The sequence below is a fragment of the Babylonia areolata genome, chromosome 12, assembly GCF_041734735.1.
Source record: "Babylonia areolata isolate BAREFJ2019XMU chromosome 12, ASM4173473v1, whole genome shotgun sequence".
Lineage (NCBI taxonomy): Eukaryota > Metazoa > Mollusca > Gastropoda > Neogastropoda > Buccinidae > Babylonia > Babylonia areolata.
Genome location: NC_134887.1, coordinates 21,085,243 through 21,109,243, shown reverse-complemented (window position 1 = coordinate 21,109,243; position 24,001 = coordinate 21,085,243). Strand labels below are relative to the sequence as shown.

At 42.7% G+C, this 24,001-nt stretch overlaps 1 protein-coding gene across 1 annotated transcript in view; it reads right to left on the bottom strand.

Moving 5' to 3' along the window:
• LOC143287860 (uncharacterized) overlaps window positions 1-18,999 on the bottom strand; it is a 93,692-nt gene extending 74,693 nt beyond the window's left edge. The window contains exon 1 of the mRNA XM_076596097.1: window positions 18,976-18,999. The gene's annotated coding sequence lies outside the window, so the exon portion shown is untranslated. The remainder of the gene's footprint in view (window positions 1-18,975) is intronic.
• Between the last annotated feature and the right edge of the window lie 5,002 nt (window positions 19,000-24,001).

The window sequence follows — 24,001 nt, the reverse complement described above, 5'->3', positions numbered from 1 at the left end:
TGTGTGTGAGTGGTGTGTGTGTGTGTGTGTGTGTGTGTGTGTGTGTGTGTGGTTTGTGTTGTATTGTGTGAAAGTGTGTGTGTAGGGTGTTGTGTGTGTGTGTGTGTGTGAGTGGTGTGTGTGTGCGTTGTTGTGGTTGTGTGGGTGGAGTGAGTGGCGTGTGTTTGCAGTGGTGCTTATACCAAGTGTGCGTGATGTGTGTGTTGTGTGTGTGCGCGCGGCTGTGTAAAAACAGTCATTAACTAATCTTTTCGAATCAGTGATACATCGAGGTCCAGTGTACAGCTCACACAAAAAGCGAGTAATAGAACTAGGCACCAAAAGGTTTGTCCCTGGCAACACTTTTTATAGAAAAAAATCCACCATGGTGGTGGTGTGGGGGTTAGGGGGTCTGGGGGGGGGGAGCAGGCTGCTTGAGCCGCCTTGTTTTCTGTGATTTGTGGCGTTGTGTGTCATTTTTACACTCCTTGTGAGATGGAAACTCATTCATATTTGAATCCAATATAAGAATACTGAAGTTTTCTTCTTCTTTCTTCTTTTCTTTGCTTCCACACTCCACACCCCACCCACAACTCACCCACCCCAACACAACATGCCCCAGGCCCCCTCCCCAATCCCTCCCCCCAACCTCACATCTCCCTCCCCCTCCCTCACACACAAATCCACGCCTTCCCTTGCCAAAAACGACTCCAAACCATCTTCTTTAGCTCGTCTAACCATTCTTACACCTTCAGCCGAGGCACAGGTGTAAACATACGTTAAAGGAACATAATTATGTGTGTGAAAAAAACGAGCCCGCTTGTACACACAGTCCATAAATGATTTATATGTCAATCAATCATTCTATTGTGCATCTTCTTTTCTCTGTTTTTAGAACAGTATAGACTGAATTTAGCAATCGCAATTTACGTTTATACAGAAGCAGCGGCATTTTGCGAGCGTGTGTCTTTCTGTGTAGTATATGTGAGGAGAGCGCGTGCAAAATGTGGGTGTGGTATATGTGGTCTGTGTGTGTTTAAAGGTGTGTGTGTAGTGTGTCTGTTATGTTGTGTGTCTGTCCGTCTTTGTTGGATGGTCTGTTGTGTGATTAAATGGAAAGCTTGGTTAGAGAGCAGAATATGAACGAGTGTGTGTGTGTGTGTGTGTGTGTGTGTGTGTGTGTGTGTGTGTGTGTGTGTGTGTGTGTGTTGTGTGCAGTTGAGTGCGCACGTTGCGATTGTTTGTGAAATGTATGCCTGCATGTGAGTGTATGTATTGCATAGGGCGCGGGGTCACATGTGTTCAGTGTGAATGGCTCTGTACCCTCAGGAAAAGCTTTGTGAGGCCCTGGGTGAAGCCACGTGGGAAGATGAAACTCATACCATGTCCACGGTGGAGACGACGTACTTGAACGCCAGCCAGGACGTAAACGCCCAGTCCCATGGGTAGTCCTTTGTTGTACCGTTTACCGCGTCCAGTCTCGCCGTCTATTTCGAACGAAGCGAACATGGGCGTCCTTCATGGACAGAGAACAACCACATTAGATACTAACGTCGATGAGGTGACAGGTTTGGAAAAAAAACAAAACAAAAACATAATACTAAAGGCAATTTTTTTTCTGTTTTCACTTTCGCAAGAAGGCGTCACTGCGTTTGGACAAATGCTATTCCGCTGCATCACATAGCTAGGCAGATGCCTGACTGCAGCATAATCAACACGCTTGTTCAGGCCTTGTTTCAGGGTTCAGCGAGAACAGAAAGACCAGAAATAAAGACGTTTCGGGGGGGAAAGAAAAGTGGGAGGAGGGAGGAAAAGAAGGAAAGAAAGGAAGGAAGGAAGGAAAGAAAAGAAGAAGGCAAGAAAGGAAGTGTAAGGAAAAAGGTAAGGTATATGTTGGAAATACATAATTCAAAGCTCTGGAAGCAAAACTGCTGGTTATTTTACACTGAATTCGTTAGCCAGTTCATTCTCCTAATGAGGTTGCAGAAGGTCCGCAGTATTGACTATCAGGAAGTGAATTCCTATCTTCTGTCTTACTGCTGGGCACAGGAAGGCGGGGACCCAGTCCTTCCTTCCGCCATTTTTAGTTTCACCGTCCCTTTGGTCCGATAGCAGTCTTGAATCAGGGTGGAGTGGCGGAAAAGAAACTGCCTTTCCCGAGGACAACAGCACCATGCCGAAAGGAAAGGCCTTGACCCTGGATCTGGTGAACACAGGGTCAGAAAGTGAAGGCCTGACGATTGTGACACGGGCATCCTCTCCTGACTGTCCAGCGTAGAAGACGTTCAGAAGCTGGGTCTGGTGTGTTTTGCCCGCTCCGATCTAGACCAACAAGAACAGCACAGAGCACTGTAAAGGGCCAGCCGAGGACGATACAATTGTTCATCACTAAGAGCTTGGTGCCACTTAGAAATCCGAATCTTCTGTTGTGGTGACAGGACTGCAGTAATCTTCTGCTGCTTGTCACCGGGAAGCAGCAATGGGACTGAAATTCCTGATGAAAATTTAAAAAGAAACAGAGAAAGAAAGTTGCCTGTGTCTCTTTAGTCACAGGTGAAAGGAAAAAGGAAGGGCAAGATGTTCACAGTACAGGCTGATCCAGTCTTTATAACTCTGTGTCCGCATCACTGGCCACTACAACCAGAAAGCACCAAGAAAGGGAATCCATGGGGTTGGTGTAACTAATATTTCATTTAAAGAAGGAAGCTTTTCTACAAACAATAGAATCTGCGAGGGGAAAAACAAATTGCCCAATGCTGCTGTGGTTTAAAGATCGTTGTCAGAGGGATACATTGATGCGAGAAGATGTTCGGCCATCCACCATCTGCAGTAAGGAAAAGAGCAATTGTTGTTCCAATGGACGACTGATATCAAACCTGATGGAAGTGTTGAAGATAATGAGGGGGTAGTGTTCAGTCTTCACAATTGGAAAAACGAACGTCACGAGAAAGGACACAGAGGGAAAGCACGAAGGAGAGGAGGAGTGACGTGTGAGAAGAGTGACAGCTTGACCCAGCTTCCACATCGCCTGAAGCACTGATGGAAGTGGTGAAATTTGGTGTGTTGTGATGATGGAAAAGTAGGTTGACATCTGATGTGGTTGTGATGATGAAAGTGGTGACATCTGATGTGGTTGTGATGATGGTAGTGGTTGAACTGTGGTGGTGTGGTTGTGAAGATGGAAGTGGTTGTGTGAAATGTGGAGTGTGGTTGTGATGATGGAAGTGGTGAATCTGATGTGGTTGTGATGATGAAAGTGGTGACAATCTGATGTGGTTTTGTGATGATGGAGTTGTGAAATCTGGTTGTTGTGGTTGTGATGGAAGTTGTGAAATTTGGTGTGGTGTGATGATGGAAGTGGATGACATTGGTGTGGTTTGTGAATTGATGATGGAGTGGAGAATCTGGTTGTGAGTTGTGCTGATGGAAGTGGTGACATTGGTGTGGTTGTGATGATGGAAGTGTAGTACATTGGTGTGGTTGTGAGGATGGAAGAGTGATGAATCTGGTGTGGTTGTGAGCTGGGAAGTGATGACAATCTGGTTTTTGGTTGTGATGATGGAAAGTGATGACATTGGTCTTGTGGTTGTGATGATGGAAGTGATGCCATCTGGTGTGGTTGTGATGAAGGAAGTAGGTGACATCTGGGTGGTTGTGATGATGGCCGTTGTGCCAATTGGTGAGGTAGTGCTGGATTGAAGTGGTGATTGAAATGTGGTGTGGTTGTGATGATTGGAAGTGGTGACAGCTGGATGTGGTTTGTGAGATTGGAAGTGATGACATTGGTGTGGTTGTGTTGATTGGAAGTGGTTGAAATGTGGTGTGGTTGTGATGATGGAAGTGGTTGACATGTGGGTGTGGTTGTTGAGTGATGGACGTGGTGACATTGGGTGGTTGTGATGATGGACAGTGTGGAACATCTGGTTGTTGGTTTGTGATGATGGACCACGTGGTGAAATGTGGGTGTGGTTGTTGATGATGGGAAGTGGTTGAAATGTGGTGTGGGTTGTGATGTGGAAGGTGTGAACTGGTGGATGTGGTTGTGGGGGGACAGTTTTTATTAGATGCTGGAAAGTGGTTGAAATGTGGTTGTGGTGGTGCAGGCTGGACTATTGGTGACATCTGGAGATGCAGTGATATGGGAAGTTGTGCAATGTGGTGTGGTTGTGATGATGGACGTAGTGTGACATGTGGTGTGGTGTGATGCAGGAAGTGGGGACATTGGGGTTGTTGTATGACGGAAGTCATGGAATCTGGTTGTGGTTTGTGATTCTATGGACGTGGTGGGAAAGTGGTAGGTTGTGTGAAGATGGAAGTGGTGACATCTGATGAGGGTTGTGATGGAAGTGGTGCCATTGGTGGGTTGTGATGATGGAAGTCTTAACCTGTTGGGTGGTTGTTGATGATGGAAGTGGGTTGAATGTGGTGCGGTTGTGCTGGGTGTGGTGAAAATGAAAAGTGATGTGGGTTGTGCTGTGGAAGTTGTGGACATTGGTGTGGTTGTGAGGATGGAAGTGGTGACATTGGTTGTGAGGTTGTGATGATGGAATCTGGTGACTCTGGTTTGTTGGTTGTGATGATGGAAAGTGGTGACTCTGGTGTGGTTGTATGATGGACGTTGGTGACATCTGGGTGAGGTTGTGTGATGGAAAGTGGGTGACATACTGGTGTGGTTGTGATGGAAAAGTGATGAATCTGGTGTGGTTGTGTTGATGGAAAGTGGAGACATCCTGGTGTGTTTGTGCAGAAGGAAGTAGGTGACACTGGTGGGTGGTTGTGTTGATGGAGTCGGTGACATTTTCTAGGTGTGGGTTGATGATGGAAAGTGGTGAAATGTGGTGTGGATTGTGCTGATGTGAGTGGTGATCTATAGGTGGATGTAATGATGGAAGTTGTGGAATGTGGTGTGGTTTGTGTGATGGAAGTGGCTGAATCTGGTGTGGTCGTGATGGAAGAACTTACTTCTCCTCCCAAAGACTACTGAACAGAAGGTGAAAGGGGGGCCAATATTTTTCACCAGAGGCATGGCACAAGGCAACATATTTCATGCGCGCCAAAAACTGAAAGACCATGCTTCATGGCACCCACAACAGGAACAACACATGCAAAATGAAACCCATAGTAACACTTCAGTCACAGTGGTTCGTACGGTGAACGAAGTCACACAGCTCTCCCACATTTTAAATGATCAGTAAAAACTAAGCGATATGGCAGAGCATGAGGGTGGGGAGGGGGTGGGGGTGGGGCCCGTAAAATCAGTAAATATCCAAACACTATAATTATTACACATATTGTTACTTGGATAAGACGTATTGTAGTCACACTAACGGTGGATTTCTGGATGTATTTGTAATGTCAGTTATGCATTTTTTAGTGAGCGATCAACATAATTATCTCCCACCTCTCCCCTCACTGTTGTTTTAGAAGCACAGTTTAAAACGGTACAGAATCACAAAAGCTGTTTACGGCATCTAATCAAACCCCCGTTTATCCATTTTCATTCCTATTTTAAATAAATTACGTTTGTCTTGTTTTGCTCCTTCGTCACAATTTTGATTTTTGTGAATAAAAACAAATCATAATATAATCATGTTCCATTTATGTAGCGCCCTTCTAAGAGCTGAGGGCGCTTTACTTGAACAGACAAAATATTTACAAATTACAATCATTCTGGACCTCTTTTTCTCAACCCCCACCCCGTCCCCCCACAGACTCTCCCTTTTCCCCTCTCCATTCATCCAAAGTGAGCTGACATGGAGGGTGGTGTTGGTGCACCCGGAAGTTTGAGAGTTGCCTATAGCTAGGTTTTAAAAAGATGAGTTTTTTGAGTGAGACGAAAAAGCAGAGATAGAATCAGGGTTGTTGCAACGGATATGATAAGGAAAGCTTGTTCCAGATGAGAGGGCGCAGCCAAAGAAGAAAGAAAAGTTCACAAGGTTTCTTGTATTGGACACGAGGAAGGTTTCAAGAGTCAAGAAGGACGAAATTTTCTTGGCGGGGACAGCAAAACACTGAAAATGACAGGGAAAAAATGTAGGACCTGCATAGTGGAAAGCAGAATAGCGAGGCACGCCACTTTGTATTTGGATCAACACTTCAATGGGGAGAATGTAGAGATGTGGAGGTGGGGGAAATGAGGAGAAATGTGATCAGTCCGTGGGACAGAGGCAAATTACAAAAAACGTCGGAACTAAAACACGTGCATTAATGTCCTGACGTTGGTGATTTACAAAAAGGAAAAATGATAATATTTGGACTATTTGAGACAACAGAAATGCAATACATATTAAATTCTCCAAAAGTCACGTGTAAAAGGTTAGGTAAGAATATTTATTTGATCGAGTTAAAGTTTTAGCTATTTGACTTGTGGTAGGTAAGGAAGGAACTATAGAGCTGCTCCAAATCACCCAAAAGTCAAGGGGAACAAACAACCTTACATATGGGTTTGAATCCGGCTGATACGTGGGAGAGAGGAAAATGGAGAACATTTACTCTTGGTCGTATTGAACAAGCATTTGATTTTTCTAACGGGCGCAAATAGCAGAGTGGTCAAAAGCGTAGGACTTTCAATCTGAGGTTTTCGTTTGTACACGAGTGGGCTTTTTACGTCCTGACCGTTTTTACTCCCCGCCATATAGGCAGCCAACAATCCGTTTTGGGGGTGTGCATTATGGGTATGTACTTGTTTCCATAACCCACCGAAAAACACTGACATGGATTACATGGTCTTTTACGTGTGTATATGGATCTTCTGTTTCCGTATAACACGAAGGTGGTTCAGCCAAGCAGGTCTGCCCATATGATGGACTGGGAGATCGGAGAAAAAAATCTCCACCATACTCACAGGCGCCACATTACCGAGGATTGAACCCGGGACCCCTTTAGGCATCGGCCTTATTGCGCCCGTCATCTGGTTGTGACTGAGGGAATCGGTTTGGACTCAGAGCGTTCTAAAAAAACAAAACAAAAAAAAAAACCAACAAAAACAAAAAACAAAACAACAACAGTTATTTTCTTGAAATAACGCTAAACAGCCATCAGACAAACTTCATAAAAACAACCAACGACAACAACACCAGAAATTTACTCTCCTGTGTAACACAGCATCTGCATCATGCTCATCATTCTTTCAGTTTTTCTGCTGCTAAACCTAACGCAAAGACACCCTGTCCATTCAATAATTTAAATTTTAGGCGATACTGCACCTTCGGTAATTTTATAGGCAGGAGATCCAAGCGCAGTCCTGACTCCTGATAATGCTTAAGACCTTGTGCACAATGTCCGTTGTGTTGTGCAGGTCTCCAACAGCCTGAATGCGGTCAACTCCCCAGAAGGCGCTGCATTTCAAACCATTCCCCCAGCTGTATCGGAATCTCAACTCAAGCCAGTGTAAGCGATCTTAGCGCAAACGGCCAACCCACCTGGTTTTCGGGTCAGGTTTTGGTGGACAGGTGGTAGATACTGGTCAGGTCTCTTGGACCTGAAAGTTGACGTCAGCGTCGGTTGAGCACCGTTCATCCCGCCGGGAAGGAGGAATAGGGGGAAGGAACCAGCTGCTGTAAATGGCCCCCCACTGCTGTAAACTCCGTGCATTGGCATTTGGCAAGATTTTGATTGGGAAGAACCCATCTGGCTTGATGTCCAATTGTAGACCTCGGACCGTTGTCAGAGGGTTTTTGCCCAGCACGTCAGATTCAGAAAGCCGTCTACCCTCTTGGACGATGGCCAAATGAATCTCCGTACCATAAGGCGGTCGTTGTGAGCGCTTACCAAAGGCAGAGTAGATAAACCACGACGAAGTGAATCTTTCATCATGGGGATTGGTGGTTGTCCAGTTAGGAACTTAGCTCCACCTGAAACATCATGAAACGCTTGTGGAGACACCATTAAACCGCCTTTTTTTAAGATAATAGGAAATCCCATAGTCGATAATTAATGCTTGAAGTTGACAACCAAGGACTCAGGACCATTTACGAGCTCAAGGGATTCAGCGCGTTTTATAAACTGTATTCAAACCTTGCCTGTGAATATTTCTGTTAGATTTTGTTTATTCTTTATTCAACAAACCTTAAACACTAAAATTTAGATTATTCACCCCTTACAGTAGATGCACATATACCGAAAATGAAACGACCAATTCATGAATGAAAATAATGGTGTAACCTTCACTGGGGATCGTTTTATTCTCCGAGGACTGTCCCTGTACTGACATTCCCAACAATGTTCAGAGTGACATGAAGCGTCTCCTCCATTTGACTTGCGAAGGACGCGCCTGTTATCACCATCACATGTGTACGCACATATCACACCCCACAACACTACACACAACACGAAGGAACTCATTAAAATCGGGTTCGAAAAAATCTGCCTTGAACAATACAAGATCATGTATCATACTAAATCTGTAACATGCAATCATGGTTTATAATCGCTCAGTCAACAATGTATTGCCAAACGCAAAATTTTAACAGATTTAGGGAATGTTACAGTATGGGAACTGGCTAACAGATTTAGGGAATGGCTACAGATTTGGGGATATGGCTACAGAAAAGGCTACAGATTTGGGGGGTATGGCTACAGATATGGGGAAATGGCTACAGATTGGGGATGGTACTACAAGATATGGGTCAGAAAATGGCTAAGATTTTTGGGAATAGTACAGATATGGGGGGATTGGATACAATATTTGGGCTATGGGCTGCGATTTAGGTTTGGCTACAGATTTGGGTTGTATATGGCGGCAGGGATTTGGGGAATGGCTAACAGATTAGGGGCATGGCTACCGATTTGGGGAACGGCTACAGATTTAGGGTCTGGTCCAGATTGGGGTATATGGCTACAGATTAGGGTATGGTACAGATTTGGGGTTTTATCTGGCTACAGCTTTAGGGTTATGGTTCCGATTTGGGGAATGGCTGCAGATTTGGGGAATGGCTACAGATTTAGAGGAATGGCAACAGATTTGGGGACTGGCAACAGTTGGGGTATGGCTACAGATTTGCGGTTATGTTGGCGACTGATTTAGGGAATGCTACAGATTTGGGGAAGAGGACTGGCTACAGATTTAGGGAAATGGCAACCAGCCGTGCTGAGGCCTGGCGCCAGGATCACGGAACCGTTTTATTATTATTTTTTTTATAAATAATATTTTTTTTAATTTTATTTAACCTTCTCTATTCGAAGAGCTACCGCCTCCTTTCCTTTCACAGGGGACCGTTTGGGGTGGACTCGGAGCGACTGGTTCTTGAGCATCCACACTTGCGCGAATGTCATATCATCTCTAATAGAGAGGGTAAGGGGCAGGACCGTCCTCTTCAAAATGGGCGGGGGGTGGCTGTCCGTTAAAGTTTGTGTACAAGCTCTTCAACAACAAGCGAGCGGAAGTGCTGGAAGATGGGAATCTATCCACTTGGGGCATTGTTGTCAACTAAAGAGGACCATTTTAAATAAGGAAAAACAACATTCTGACAAGGCAGGTAATGGGACAGTTTCGGGACTACATGTTTCGGAATAGAGGTGACGATGGCCCCGCTCCGCTATATTTTTTTTTTTTCTTTGGCGAAAAGATTTGTGCCAACATATACTCATCACTTATCGTCTAATGTCCACAAACTGTTCGCCTCTAAATCAACGACAATCTTCTTGAACTGTGTTCCGAAGTTGAACACATACACTCGTATATACACATGTGCGTTGTTTGGAGAATTCCGAGTATTTGAACGTGAAAGCAAAACTTCTGGCGATTGTGCAGTGAATGAAAACGTTCCTAGATTTGAAGAGAGCGTGCGGTTTTCAACAGATACAGAACAGTTTAAGGTGTCTTTTCACGAATGTTTGTCTTTGGTTGGACCTTCAGTCTGCACTGCGCACAGTGAACAATCCATATCCGATGTTCAGCACTTTGTTAGACTTATCGAAAGCCATTAAAGGCCAACTGACTGCTTGGAAAATAATCTTCTAACTCACAATATTCCAAAAGCATTGATTCACTGGATCCACAAAAAATACAAGGTTGACTATGTTATATATGAAGTTCATCAGTACTTCACAAAAACCTAACACTATTGAGACCATATTACTCGACTGTGATGAAGAGACAGCAACCCATGGACCATCTCTTTTATAGGACATTAGTTTTACTTTCGATAGGTCAGAGGTCCAGTCCAAGGATGCACAAAAAAAGCAAGTAAAAGTTCTTCAAATGCAAAATCCTAACAAAACATCTAGCGCCATTCTTCTCAGTTTTAAAACGGAAAGAAAGGTACACACACACACAGAAGTTCATATTGACAAGACACTGTGCTCACATTGGAACACTTTCCTTTCAATGTCCTGGAGTAACAAACGTTGTGTCGTACCGATAATAACCAGCTCAATTCAAAGATTGACATTATTACAGTGTGTACGTACCTTACCCGCAATATTATGTGTTCCTGTATCCAACCAGTGCAGATATTTCAGGGACGAAAATGACGCCCAGGGCCACACCAGGGCAACGAAGCAGTTGGAAAACAAGCTTCATGACTGCAGTGCGCTTTGTCTTTCAACAGCAGCCTGAATAAAAAGGCCCACGATCAGTCAGGCTTAAGAGATTGCGGTACGTGTGGTGGAGCAATGGGTGTGTGTGTCTTGTGTGTCTGTGTGAGAGGGGGGGGGACGCGTTATATGACGGATCATTATTCTTAAATCAGCCTTTCAGGGAGCCCGGTATTTAAAATAACTGTATTCCTCTCTCTCTCTTCTCTCTCTCTCTCTCTCGGCCTTAAGTTGTATTTTGATGTTGTTGTTTGCTCGTTGATTTTCCTTATACTCTTAGCAATGGTTAATTTCTCTGTAACCGCCTTTATTCTTTTGTTCATACATTGCCCCCCCTTGTCCAAAGGATAAGTATTGTCAATGGCAAATAAAACCCAATGTCCGTGTCGTGTCTCTCTCTTGGCCAGGGGGGCCATGAAATAACAGCTGATGACACGACGCCTTGGGAAAACGACATCTCATTAATAAAAAGACCACAATGCAATCACCATGAAAATAACAGCTGATGACACGAACGCCTGCAGGAAAACAACATTCATTAAAAAGACAAAATGCTGTCCCATGGAAAATTAACAGCTGTTGACACGAGCCTGGAAAAACGACATCTCATTAAAAAGACAAAATGCATCACCATGAATATGTTTCCCGTCTCATTGGATTCACACGGGGCGCATATGTTTCCCCGTCTATGTTCCCCCCCCCGTCTAGGTTTCCAGTTAGGTTCCAGTTTTTTTTCAGCCCGGTGTACTTCCCCCAGGTCTATGACCCCGCTGCTGACTACTTGTGGACCACAGTCAAAGTGATCAGACTGAATGTGTTGTTCACATCTGCGCGCATTATGTGTTTGACCGCTGCTGACCACTGCCGACCCTACTGACCACCGCGTCCATAGGACTACTGACCCCCATTGACCACTGACCACCTCGCTGACCACCATGACCACAGATCACTGTTAATCTTTGCTGACCACTGCAGCTCCACAATATGTACGGTTTTAAACATACATAGGTTTGGGGGGAAAGGGGGAAACCTAAACCTGGGGGGGGGGACTGTTAAAACCTGGGGGAACATAGGCGGGGGGAGTACAAACCTGGGGGGAACCAGAGACTACCAAAAACGTTTTGGGGAACATAGACCTGGAGGAAATAGACATGTTCCCCACACAACCGGTACCCTTTTTGGCTGACGTCGTGGTTTCCCCAATTTTGAAATGCACAAGTAAACGTACGTTGAAGGAAAAAGACAACAGAGATAGATGAATATATATGAGGAAGTATAGGACATGGAGTGATGGCCCTAGAGGTTAAACGCGTCCGCTTAGTGAAGCGAGAAAATTGAGCGCGCTGGTTTGAATCACGGCTCAACCGCGCCCGATATTTTTCTCCCCCTCCACACGACCTTGAGTGGTGGTTCTGGACGCCTCTTCATTCGGATATAAGACGATAAACAGGGGGACCCGTGTGCAGGGCATACACTCAGCGCACCGTGAAATGAACCCCCGGCAACAAAACGTTGTTCTGGCAAAATTCTGTAGAAAAAATCCTCTTCGAAAGGAAAAAAAAACCTGCACGCAGGAAAAAATACCAAACAAAAATGGGTGCGCTGTAGTGTAGCGACGCGCTCTCCTTGGGAGTGCACGCCGATTTCACACAGTGAAAATTATAAGTTGTGATAACAAGCAATACAAAAACAACACCACACACACCACACACACACACACACACAACACACACACACACCACAACACACACACACACACAACCACCTGTATATATATATATATATATCGAAATATGCTTTGTATACCACGGTACCGGGGCGTCCACGGAATAATGGGAGGGCCGGGGCTGCGGGGGGTTTGGGTGGGGGTTATAGAACATAAAAGGTTTTTACAAACACTAATCGAAAATCCTACACACACCCAGATACAGTAGAATTTAGGATCAGTTAAGTAGAATTTGGATAGATACTTGTGCATATCAGTATAAGAATTGTGCAACAAACATACATGCACAGACACAAAAACAACACACACCCACACACACCCACACACACACCACACACACACACACACACACCACACCACGCAGACACTCACACACACACACACACCACACACACAACACACACACACCACCCACCCACCGCCGCGCGCGCCACGCACGCAACTATCTTCAGTATTCTGATTGTTGAATGTACAGTTCCTTTACTACAGTGATTTGTTCGAGAGACAGGCACTGATGCTTAGGGGAAAAAGCAATTGGCAAGCGATTGGTTCGTCCTTTATACTCGTACCGTCTCGACCACAGGCAGTTATCTCGAAAATCCCAAAAGTCGGATGTGGAAGAGTTTGTTCAGTCAGGTAGCCGCTTATAATATATGTTCGTCTAGCCATACATACGTCTATATTATATAATGTATCTATAATAAAATATGTAATGTATGTTTTGTATTTCTTTTTATACAACAGATTTTCTCTCTGTGTGAAATTACGGGTGTCTCCCCAGGGAGAGCATTGTTTGTAATTTGTGACCCCACCTTATATCATTTTATACCACCATGCTCCGGGTAGTTTCCTATTATTTCCTTTTTTACTTTTCAAAATGTCATTTTGTTTAGAATTTTCTCTGCCAATAAAGTATATAAAGTTCTTTGCTTGCTTGTAAGTATTTTTTCTGGCAAGTCCCATTATTGGCACCACAAATAAAAAATTACGGAATTAAAAAACACTTAACTATAAATATGCAGCTGTGTATTATCAGGTCCCTGCATACTGAAATTTATCATTATTTTGTATTTTCTCAGGTTTTTTTGTGTTGTTTTTCTTCAGCTTCAACACGGTATTTTGAAGAAATGTTCAAGAAAGTTGATTTGCTGTGCAGGTGGACGGTTCATGGATTTTCTTCGTGGTTATGTGTTTCCAGTTTCTTGCCTCAGTTTTCGACTGGTTTTTAAAAAAAAAAAAAATAATAAAAAGGACAGGAAAAACCTTGAACATTATGTAATGATAGAAGGGCACACATCATGTCTTTTGATCATGAAGAAAAGTATGCTGTGTCATCAGCTAATTGCTTTTTTTTTTCTTTTTAAATATATCTATATATATCTATATATATATATATCTGTGTGTGTGTGGAGTGTGTGTGTGTGTTGTGAGTGTGTGTGTGTGAGTGTGTGTATTCAGTACGTTGTGGTTTGGGTAATCAATTCCGTTACGTTACTATTTCTGATTCTTGTTGGCACAGTGGTACAACGCAAGTCTGAGGATAACGGTGAAAACAAGACAGCTGTGCAGAAGGGCCGCCGGTTACGGGGGAATGTACGAGACATCACCCACCCTCCGTGATGTAGGTGTAGAATGGCACTCACTATGAGAGTCGCTATCCATTTTTTTCATCTCTTCGCCAAACGAAAAACTCAGAAGGAGTTCGATATCAAACTACTGAACACTGAATAGAAGTTTTTTAGTTATTACTCTAAAGCTAGCTCGGACATTCCCCAGCCTTGTATGTTGATTCCAATATTTATAACATCGTCCCTCAGATGTTCATATCCTGATAATGTAATATAATGTACATTTGTATTAGCCGCCTTTCTCTCTAAGACAGCTCACGAAGCTTTTACAGAAAGACAAATCTTAAAATTCCATAAATCAATTCATGACCACTTTTTTTCAAACCACCCCCCTCCCCACACAAACTCTTCCCTTTCCCTCTCTTCATACATCCAAAGTGAGTGACATGGTTGGTGTTGGAGAACACGGAAGCTGAGAGTGCTATTAGTCGGCTTTTAAAAAGATGAGTTTTGTAGTGATGATCGAAAAAAAGAGGAGATCGTCTCAGAGCACTGATATGATGAGGAAGGTTGTTTCAGATGTGAGGAAACAGACGGAAGAAAGAACGTTCACTCATAGGTTCTTGTCTTGACACAAGGAGTTTCAAAAGTTAACGCTTGCAGTCAGGGGAAGAGCGGAGAAGAGATTCCTTGCGGGATTTGTAAACCATGATAAGGTCAGAAAGGATTTGTAGTCCTGCAGAGTGGAAAGCGAATACAGAGACACGGCAACTTTCTTCTAATTTTCGCTTCAATTGGGAGCGTTGTAGAGCGCGGAGGTGAGGGGTGGAAATGTGATCATTACGTGGTACTTGAGGTCGACAGCAGCATTTGTTTATATTGGTTAAATCTTCTCCCTTGATATGTCCGACTTGGTCTTGTTTATTATTTCGGTTAATTAATTTGTTCGCTTCCTGTTAAGTGTTAGTATTTTTGCTAGTAAACCAATTGTGTACTCAGTGTTTGTGAGTGAGATTGGTCTCCCGTTGCAACGGCTATCGCGAGCAAGTTCTTTACCTTAGCATGATTAATTCCTTTATTTTCTCTGAGTATACGACATTCTTTCCTTTTCAAATGAATCATTTGAAAGCGTTGTGTGTTGTTTTTGACTCAACTTGTGCAAAACATGTGGGTCTAATATGTAATAACCCTGTGTTCAGTTGTGTGTGGCGGGCTGTGGGTGTGTGTGTGTGTGTTATCCGTGGAAACTTTACCATTGTTATTTCTCTGAAAAATACTTAGTCAGTTGATGCCATTTGGCACAACCATTACGCAAATGATCAGTTATTTCATACATTCTAATCCTAATGAAAATTGCATCCATGGGAAGGGCACAAAATAGATTTAAATGTTTACATAAAAAAAACTACTGTTCCATTTTTTCTTTCTTTTTTTACACAAAAATAAATTTGTTGCTGAAACGGAACTTCCTTTGCTTAGTTGTGGAAGTCTACGTTTAACCATTATCTCTATATGTGCCTGTTAATTGGGTGTTTATACTTACAGGCTGCAATCACGATTATTAGGTAAGGGAGATAATTATCATATAAACAGATCTCCATCATCAAAACAGTGAAAGCGCGTGGTTCCCGAAGGATGATTTTGTTGCTCGTGCCTGTCTTAAAAAAAAATAGCTGCTGCGTATTAGTCCATTCAGTTGACAGAAGGGGCGGCAGGTTGGTTATGGCATGCAGTGGTGTGCCATGGTGACTTGACGTCACAAAATAACCCAGATTAAAATGAAAATGGAACAGTACTGGAAATGCAGAATGTCGATACCTTGGTTTGGGGATTCCCGTTGTTTTTTTCACAGTTCTGAAAGAAATGGTGTGTAGCAACCCGCGTTTTTTTACTCTCATGAGACGGTAGAAATCGTTTGTTTAGTATTTGTGGATTAGGCAAGGTGTAGCTTCGCATTAGTTTCACGCAGCATCTTTCTTATCGGTCAGTAAAATCCTCGATGTTCAACTTCAAACATCTCATCCACTGACTGACCTTCTGGGTGAATAAGTGACCTCTTATTTAGTGTTACCAGGGGCCTAATTAACATATAATGATCAAAATAATTTTTTTTTGCTTACGTCAATATGAGTATTCGTAGAAACTGAAAATTGCATGCTAGAAACGGAACAGTTCCATCTGAAGCAGTCCACGTGTTCGGTGTTCTGGTGTTGGGTTTTTTGTTTTTAGTTTGTTTTATATATATTATATATATATATTTTAAATATATTATATTATATATAATTTATTTTTACTTGAACTAGTGTAAATTGCCTGTGGTTGATTACCCATGCCATGTTTGATTAAAATTTTTGGTTGAATGCTTTACAGATCAGTACAATTTGAATTGATTTTACCACTATATTCGTTTTGATCATGGGAAAATACAATACGGTGCATGGGTGCTTGCTTACGGGGCGGGCGTGTGCGTGCACGCGTGTATTTGTGTATTTTATTTTGTTACTTTAAAATGTTGTCTGTCAAATTTTAACCGTTTTGCTTATAGTTTGTATGTATCACAGACTTCACCACACTTAAAATTTGTCTGATAAAACTCATCCATTTTGAAGAATAAATGCCTTTCAGTAAAATCAAGTAATATCAAATAATATTTCCCAGAATATTTTTCTGTGTTTGATATAACTAACCTGGTCCAAAACACACTAATTGGATAAATACCAGTTTCTCCAAAAACAATTTGGGTCATAGAATTCCTTTCAGTTTGTACAAGCGTTTCAAAAATTTCAATTCTAATTTTTCAAGTATATCTACATTTTCAAACCCCCATATTTCTACACCATACAAAAAATAGGAACAATCATAGACTGTACAGTCCAGAACGTTTATGTAAAGGTAAATCTTGATTTCTGGCTGACTGAAGTAACGAAACATAGCTTTTGTTTAGCCTGTTCATGAACTTTCTTTAGCTTTGTAAAACTTTCTGTTTCTACTAAATTCGATACCAACATATTTAAAAGAATCGACATAAATCCAAAACATGCATCACCAAACTTAAAAACTGGTTTTAGCTTTGTAGAATTAAATATCATCACTGTAGTTTTCTTTACATTAAACACAGTTTCCATTTTAAACAATATTTATGAAAAACATTGAGGGAAATTTGTGATCCTTCTTTCTTTCTCCAAAAGTAAAAATTGTGTCATCTGCATACAAGTACAAATAATCGCAGGGTAACATCCAAGAATGTTGTTGTTAACATTCAATAAAAGATCAACAGATGAACTCTTATGCTCATTTCAAATACGACTCTAAATCATTGAGATACAGTATAAAAGCAAAGGCGAGAGGTTTTCTCCTTCTCGTATACACTAACAAAATGCTCAAGGAATTATATTTCTCACCATTTAAAAACACCATGACTTAATTAATCTTTACAGGGTTATTATTGATACGCAAAATTTTACCATTCACGCCTTCATGAAACAAGTTTTTGCCATAACCAACTTCTCCAAACCGAATCAAAGGCTTTTTTTTTTTTTTTTTAATCAACAAAGGCACAATAAAGGTCCTTCTTTTTCATTGAGAAAATATCAATTAGTGATTTCAAAACAACATTTGATCTAATGTAGAATGGGACTGTCTAAACCCTGCTTGGGCCCATGGAAATATATTGTTTACATTGATATAATCAGTCAGTTAGCATTTAACACTGTAGTGAATAGTTTTAAACACAGCTGAAAAAAGTTATTCCCCTAAAATCATCACAGTCAAGTGTATCACCTTTGCCTTTTTTACAATGGCAAATATCAAACCGGATACCCATTTTTTGGTACAACACCTTCGTACAGTATCTTGTTAAATAATTTACAATATGTTTCTGTCAGCAAAGGAACGCTGTTAATGAAATATTCATTACGAATCCTGTCTTCACCGGCACTTTTGCCTTTCTTCAGTCTCTTGATGGCGGGAAATAATTTCACCTTCAGTAATACATGCATTTAAAATATCATCATTATCCTCTAAATTGAATAAAGCATTGTGTTGTACTGTCACTTAAATAACTTTCATATATACCTACACGCGCGCGTATAAGCATACAGACACACAACACCCCCCCCAACACACACACACACACACACACAAAACTCCACACAACACAACACACACACACACTCACAAACACACACACACTCACAACAACACACACACACACACCACACACACACAAACACACACCACACCACACACACACACACACACACGCACACACACACAGAGACTCACACCACACACACACACACACACACTCACCACACAACACACACTCACAAACACACACACCACACACACACACACACACAGTGCACCACACCCACACACCACACACACACCACACACACACACACACACACACACACGCACGCACAATTATACACACAAACACACACACACATACACACACTTCTCCACCACACCCCCACTGTCCCCCATCACCCCCATTTACAGCATACTCTTTGGACTGTGACTCTCAAACTCGGAGGGGAAAATTGCACTGGCCTTAGTGCTGCAGACGTGGGGCTAGTTGGCCTTTAGGAAAACCCTTTAACTGCCGGTGTGTGTGTGTGAGGTCAGGGCATAGCCCTTGCTACTGGTACCATGTAACCCAGTAACTACCTGCCCCATGTGAAGTCTTCCAACGACGGACCAGGCGGAGAAGGAAACCTTTCCCAACGGCTGTGAAGGCGGGAAAAGGATGACCAAAGGGGAGGGGAGCTCTGCTTTTGCTCTCGCCTTGTGCGCAGCATGGGCTGACCATAACCAATACCCTCTTCCAACAAGCGGGACAATGTACAAGAACACATGGATGCATCCCGCTCCAAACAATGGCACATGCTGGACTACATGATTGTCCGGTAGAGGGACAGAGGTGATGTTTCCATTAACACGCTGCATGAGAGGAGCAGTCTGTTGGTCGGACCCTCGCCTGGTACGCAGCAAGATTTAACATCAGACTTGCAGGCAAACTCCAACCAGCCAGGCAGAAACCCCCTACAAAACACACACACACACACACACACGACAAACACTCCACAAAAATAGCAAGCACAGCACACTACCCCACACCACCCCACACCACAAAACAAGACAAAATGAATACAGCTGTACCTGACGATTGTTGGCTTTGAAACCGCCAATTTGGAACTCCAGTGTCTGCAAAACACGAACGCAATGAATCAAGACTAAATTTATACAGACGAGGACAGGGGTGGGGAGGGGGTGAGGGGGGGGGCCCCCGGGGGGGGGTGGAGGTGGTGGAGGGGAAAAAATATGAGGACCAGAGAGAACGATATAAATGGTTTTCGATGGTTAACATTAAAAGATTTTAAATTTAATGATAATGTGTGCATCGTTGTGCGGCCAAACCTCGTGTCAACTATCCTCACAAACACACACACACAACCACACACACACACACACACCACACAACACACCCGAAAAATTTTAGGAAAAATTTTTTTTTGTGTGTGTGTGGGGTTGTGTGTGTGTGGTGTGTGTGTGGGGTGTGTGTGTGTGTGTGTGTGTGGGGTGTGAGTGGGGTGTGTGTGTGTGTGTGTGTGTGTGTGTGTGTGTGTTGTGGTTTGGCATGTTGTATTGTTTTGTGTGTGTGCGTCTGTGTTTGGTTTTTTTTTATTGCTTGCTTGTTTGTTTGTTTTGCATGTACAAGCACAAACAGAGAGAGAGAAGAAAGATTTGAGTGAGGAAATAAAGAGAATGGAGAGTCTTGCAGCGACCTGATAATTACTCTTCTTCTTCTTCCCCCCCCTCCCTTTTCCTCCTCGTCTTCCACCCTTTTTTTCTTCTTGTTGTTCTTCTTATGCGCACGATATTGCTGTTTATTTATGTTGTTATTGATGTTGTTATTTATGTTGTTGTTGTTGGGTTTTTCTTCTCCTTCTTCTCCTTCTTGTACTTCTTCTTCTTCTTCTTCTGCTTCTTCTTATGCATATTGACATTGCTGTTTATTTGTTGTTATTGATGTTGTCATTTATTTTGGGGAGTGGGGGAGAAAATGTTTTGAACGATGTAAAAAAAATTTGGGGGATGAAAAAGCTGTATGCAAGGCTGTATGAAAGTCGAGTGGTTAAAAAAAGCAGGCGATAGAAAACGACGACCCCCATATTTAGCAAAGTATTATGAGCGTTCCCCAACAGGACGCGTACAGAATTTTGTTAAAATTAAAGAGCTCGAAGACTTTTTTTCCCACGTTCATCCACCTTTAAATTCTTAAAAAGTGTGTGGTTGTTTGGGGCCGCGCGCGCACCCCATGGAAAGGGGAAATCCGGGCAGATGGCTCCCTTGTTCAGTGTGGTGTGTTGTGTGTGTGTTGTGTGTGTGTGTGGGTGTGTGTGTGGTTGTGTGTGGGGTTGTGTGGTGTGTGGGGGGGCGCGCGCGCGGGCGGGCGTGGTGTGTTACTGAGTTAAAAAAATGACAATTTGGTTATAGTTTCAGTTTCAGTTTCTTTTGCTAAAGGGAGGCGTCACTGCGTTGGCAAACCATATAGCTACACCCAATTGCCAACAATGGACCGCACGAAACCCCAACGCGCTTATCAGGCCTGAGAAAAAAAAAAAAAAAAAAAAAACCCGGGGGAATAAATAATAGATAGGTTACAAATAAATAAAAAAATAAATAAAAATTTTTTATAATATGGGAAAAGGTAGTAGTATAAAAATGAAATACTAATAAAAAAAAAAAAATAAATAAATAAAAAATAAATAATAATAAAATAAAAATAATAAAAATAAATAAATAAAAAAATAAGCAACAATGGTGATAAAAGGAATAAAGAAAACAAAAAACACACATACACCACACACACAATGCCAACAGAAATGCACAAAAATGCGTTTCAAGTTGAAAGCACCGTAAAATCATATAAACGTAATGAGCCCCAAACCAACACAAACACACACACACACACACACACACACACCCCTTTACCTTTGCCCCCCTTACCCCCTCCTCCCACACCATTTCTAGTTCGTATCGCAGTTTCCAGGGCACAAACACCCCACCACCCCACACACGTAAAACACACACACAACACACACACACAAACCACATCACAGGATGAACCTTTTGTAAAACACAACAATACCCCCATTCTCCCCCCCAAAAAACCCCACACAATATATACAAAGTTTTTTTTATAAAATTATAAAAAAAAAAAAAAAACGTTCCAATCCGTTTCCACAGTGTAGGCATGATATACTCACATACCTCACCCTCCCCCCACCTCCCCCGCACTCCCACCTCCCCCACACCCCACCCCCACACCCCACCCCCAAAACCAAACAAAAACCACACACCACACACACACGTCACAGATTCCCTGCATTGTGTACACTTACACTCCCGCATTCACAAACGCACAAAAGCCGACCCAACATCCACACAAAACACACGAAAAGGGCTGCCACTGACTGGCCGAAGAGGGATGGGGAAAAATTCTGATGCAAAAAACGGGGGTTTAGTGTTTGTCAGTCTATTGTTTTTTGGAAAAGGCCCCACAAGACTCTTTCCGTTTTGAAAAAATTTGGAAATTGATCCCGATATTTGTTTGATTTGAAAAGCATCGTTCTCCCTTTTCATGTTAATTTGGGGCCGCCCCTTTCCTCTTTTTTTTTCTTTGAGCGTCGATGGTGTATGGCCCTTGTACCTATTCTTTTTGGTATTTTTTGATTTTTCTGGGATTTCCGATTTTCTAGAGTAGGCCGCTCGTTGGTGTTGCTTACCAGCAATCTGCAGCCGCTATTTCCCTTAACCCTGTGCCCGGGCAGTATGACTAGTGATTTTTTAACTCTCTCCATACAAACGGGAAAGAGACGACGTTAAAGCGTTTAAACCCCCAAAATACCATCATCAAAATATTGAAAGGGAAGGTTTTTAACTAAAGACTTTTTTGAAAAGAATACCAAAATTCGACGAGGAAGCAAAAGGGGGGGTCATTCAGACACCACTGGACATCCGGGGGGTCTGTGTGGGAGAAGAGGGGGACGGGCCGACTGTGATTAAATTCTGAAAGTTGCCATTCCCTTTATGCCACTCTGGTTCCATTCCTTTTCAATTTTTGTTGAGGTTATTGAGCGGAAAAATCAGGGCATTTTGGTTTTTCCGGGGTATGGTTGGACGATGCCACTGGAGGGCTGGGGTCGCAGCTTCAATTTTCCATCTTAGTGGGGGTTTGACTTTTTAGGCACATTCTTTCCCAAATTTTTTTCCCCTTTTTGTTTCGCGGGAAATCCCCAACCAACTGGTCTTTGGTGACTGACCTTGGTATAAAATGAGCCCTCTTCTTTACTTTTTCTTCTATGAGTAGCTTCACTTGCACAGTTGCCCCGGGCCATTCCCGAAATGTCTTCCTAGAGTGGGGGGAAATGACTGTGTTAAAATAGATTTGGGGTTTGGGGGGTTTTTTCCATTCTTTTGTTTTTTCGGGTTTTATGGGCATCTGCGGGTTGGGTTTTCTGCTTGCCCCACCCTATTTCCCCCTCCTAACGGCTGCCTTTTTCTTTGATGCGTCATGCAGGGGTTTTGGGGTTTTTCAAATGCTTTAAATAGGTTTTGACCTTTTCAAAATTGTTTCTGGCCTGCATGAAGGAATCAAGCAGGTATCGCAGGTTTCTGTGGGCGGTTTTTGTTTTCCAAGGATCAGCCTCATAGCTTTTTTTGTATCTTTTAATTTAGGAGGTTTTTAACGGGTTTTTTTACCCAATCCGTAGTCGATCCCTTAGGGCAGTATTGGTATAGCAGGGAAGAGGGGGCGTTGTTCAATTTCCCTTTTTTGCCATTGCTTTTAAGACTGAAAGGGGCCCTTTTTGGGATTTGAAACAGTATTTTTTGTAGTTTTCTGAAGGTCACATCCTGTCGAAGTGTATTCCTAGGAGCGTAGGCTTTTAGTTTTTCAATTTTAATCCCCTCGAAGGGCACAGAAGGTGGTGATTTTTCTCGCGGTTTTTTGTTTAGGGTGCACAGCAAAGTTTGGGGTTTCGCTGGATTGATGGAAGATCCCTTTTTCTTTGCCCCAAAATTTAGCAAAATTTTAGTTGTTTCTGGGGCTTTTGTTCTCTCCTGGATTTTCGAAAATTTTGAAGACCAGGCCATATCCGCAAGGGTAAGCACCCCAGCAATTCCCTTGTTGTTTAAGTCTGCAAGGGCCCTCGTGAGACTTGTGAGGGCAGGGGGAGAGCGGAACCCCTTTTGGGATCCCCGGGGTAGTTTAGAAGGTGCAGACATCCAATTTCGGGGATAGGACGAGGTTCTTCCTGAAGCGTGCTGATATCTTGTCGTGCAAAATTACTCCTAACTTGTACACCCATGAGGTGCGCAAACTGAACTTTTTGAGGGTCTTTAAGGTCAATTGTACGCTAGTGTTTTTCTTTTTTTTGAAAAACCTTCTACCTCATATGAAAAGGCTGCATTTTTCCCATGTGGACTTGCCCCGTTCTGTAACACCTTGATTTGAAGGGGGAAAGGCCTGTGTTCAAGATCCCTTGCAAGTTCCTGGGATCATGCGTTCCATGAGCTTTTTCCCGCATGTTTGCATGGGTTTGGATCCGGTAGCCCCTTACCCCGATGGTCCTTTCCCGGTTTTTTGGGATGGGGTTTTAAAAGCTGTGTGTCGTCCTCGGACCGTCCATTGTGGAAACTGTTTTTTATATAATTGAAATTTGCTTCTGTCTTCTTCCGATAGCTCCTTTTTTGATAGCGAATTTGTTTTGGGCCAGGGGCCCTTCTTTCTTCATTTTTGCTATTGCCTCGTTTAGATATCCATTTTCAATCATCATTGGTCAGTCTGCATAAGGGGTTTGGTTTAAATCCTCAAAATATTTCTTTTTCTCATCTTCAACCGAAAAACACAAGCGAAAAAAAATTTTATTGCTAAGCGGGCAGGTTCAGCGGGGAGCACAAAAGAAAAAATCCAAAAATTAGGTTGCTATTGAGGGTCCACTCCCCCCAAGCCTCACATGCTTCATGATTTTAAGAACTTTTCCAGGGTCTGCATGCAGCTTTTTGGGGTCCTGTCTGTTACAAAAATAAGCCCCCTGTCAGCGTTTTGCCCTCATTTCAAAAAACGGCCCGTCTACCCCAACAATAGAGGGGAGGTTCAGAAAACATGGATAAAATGTTC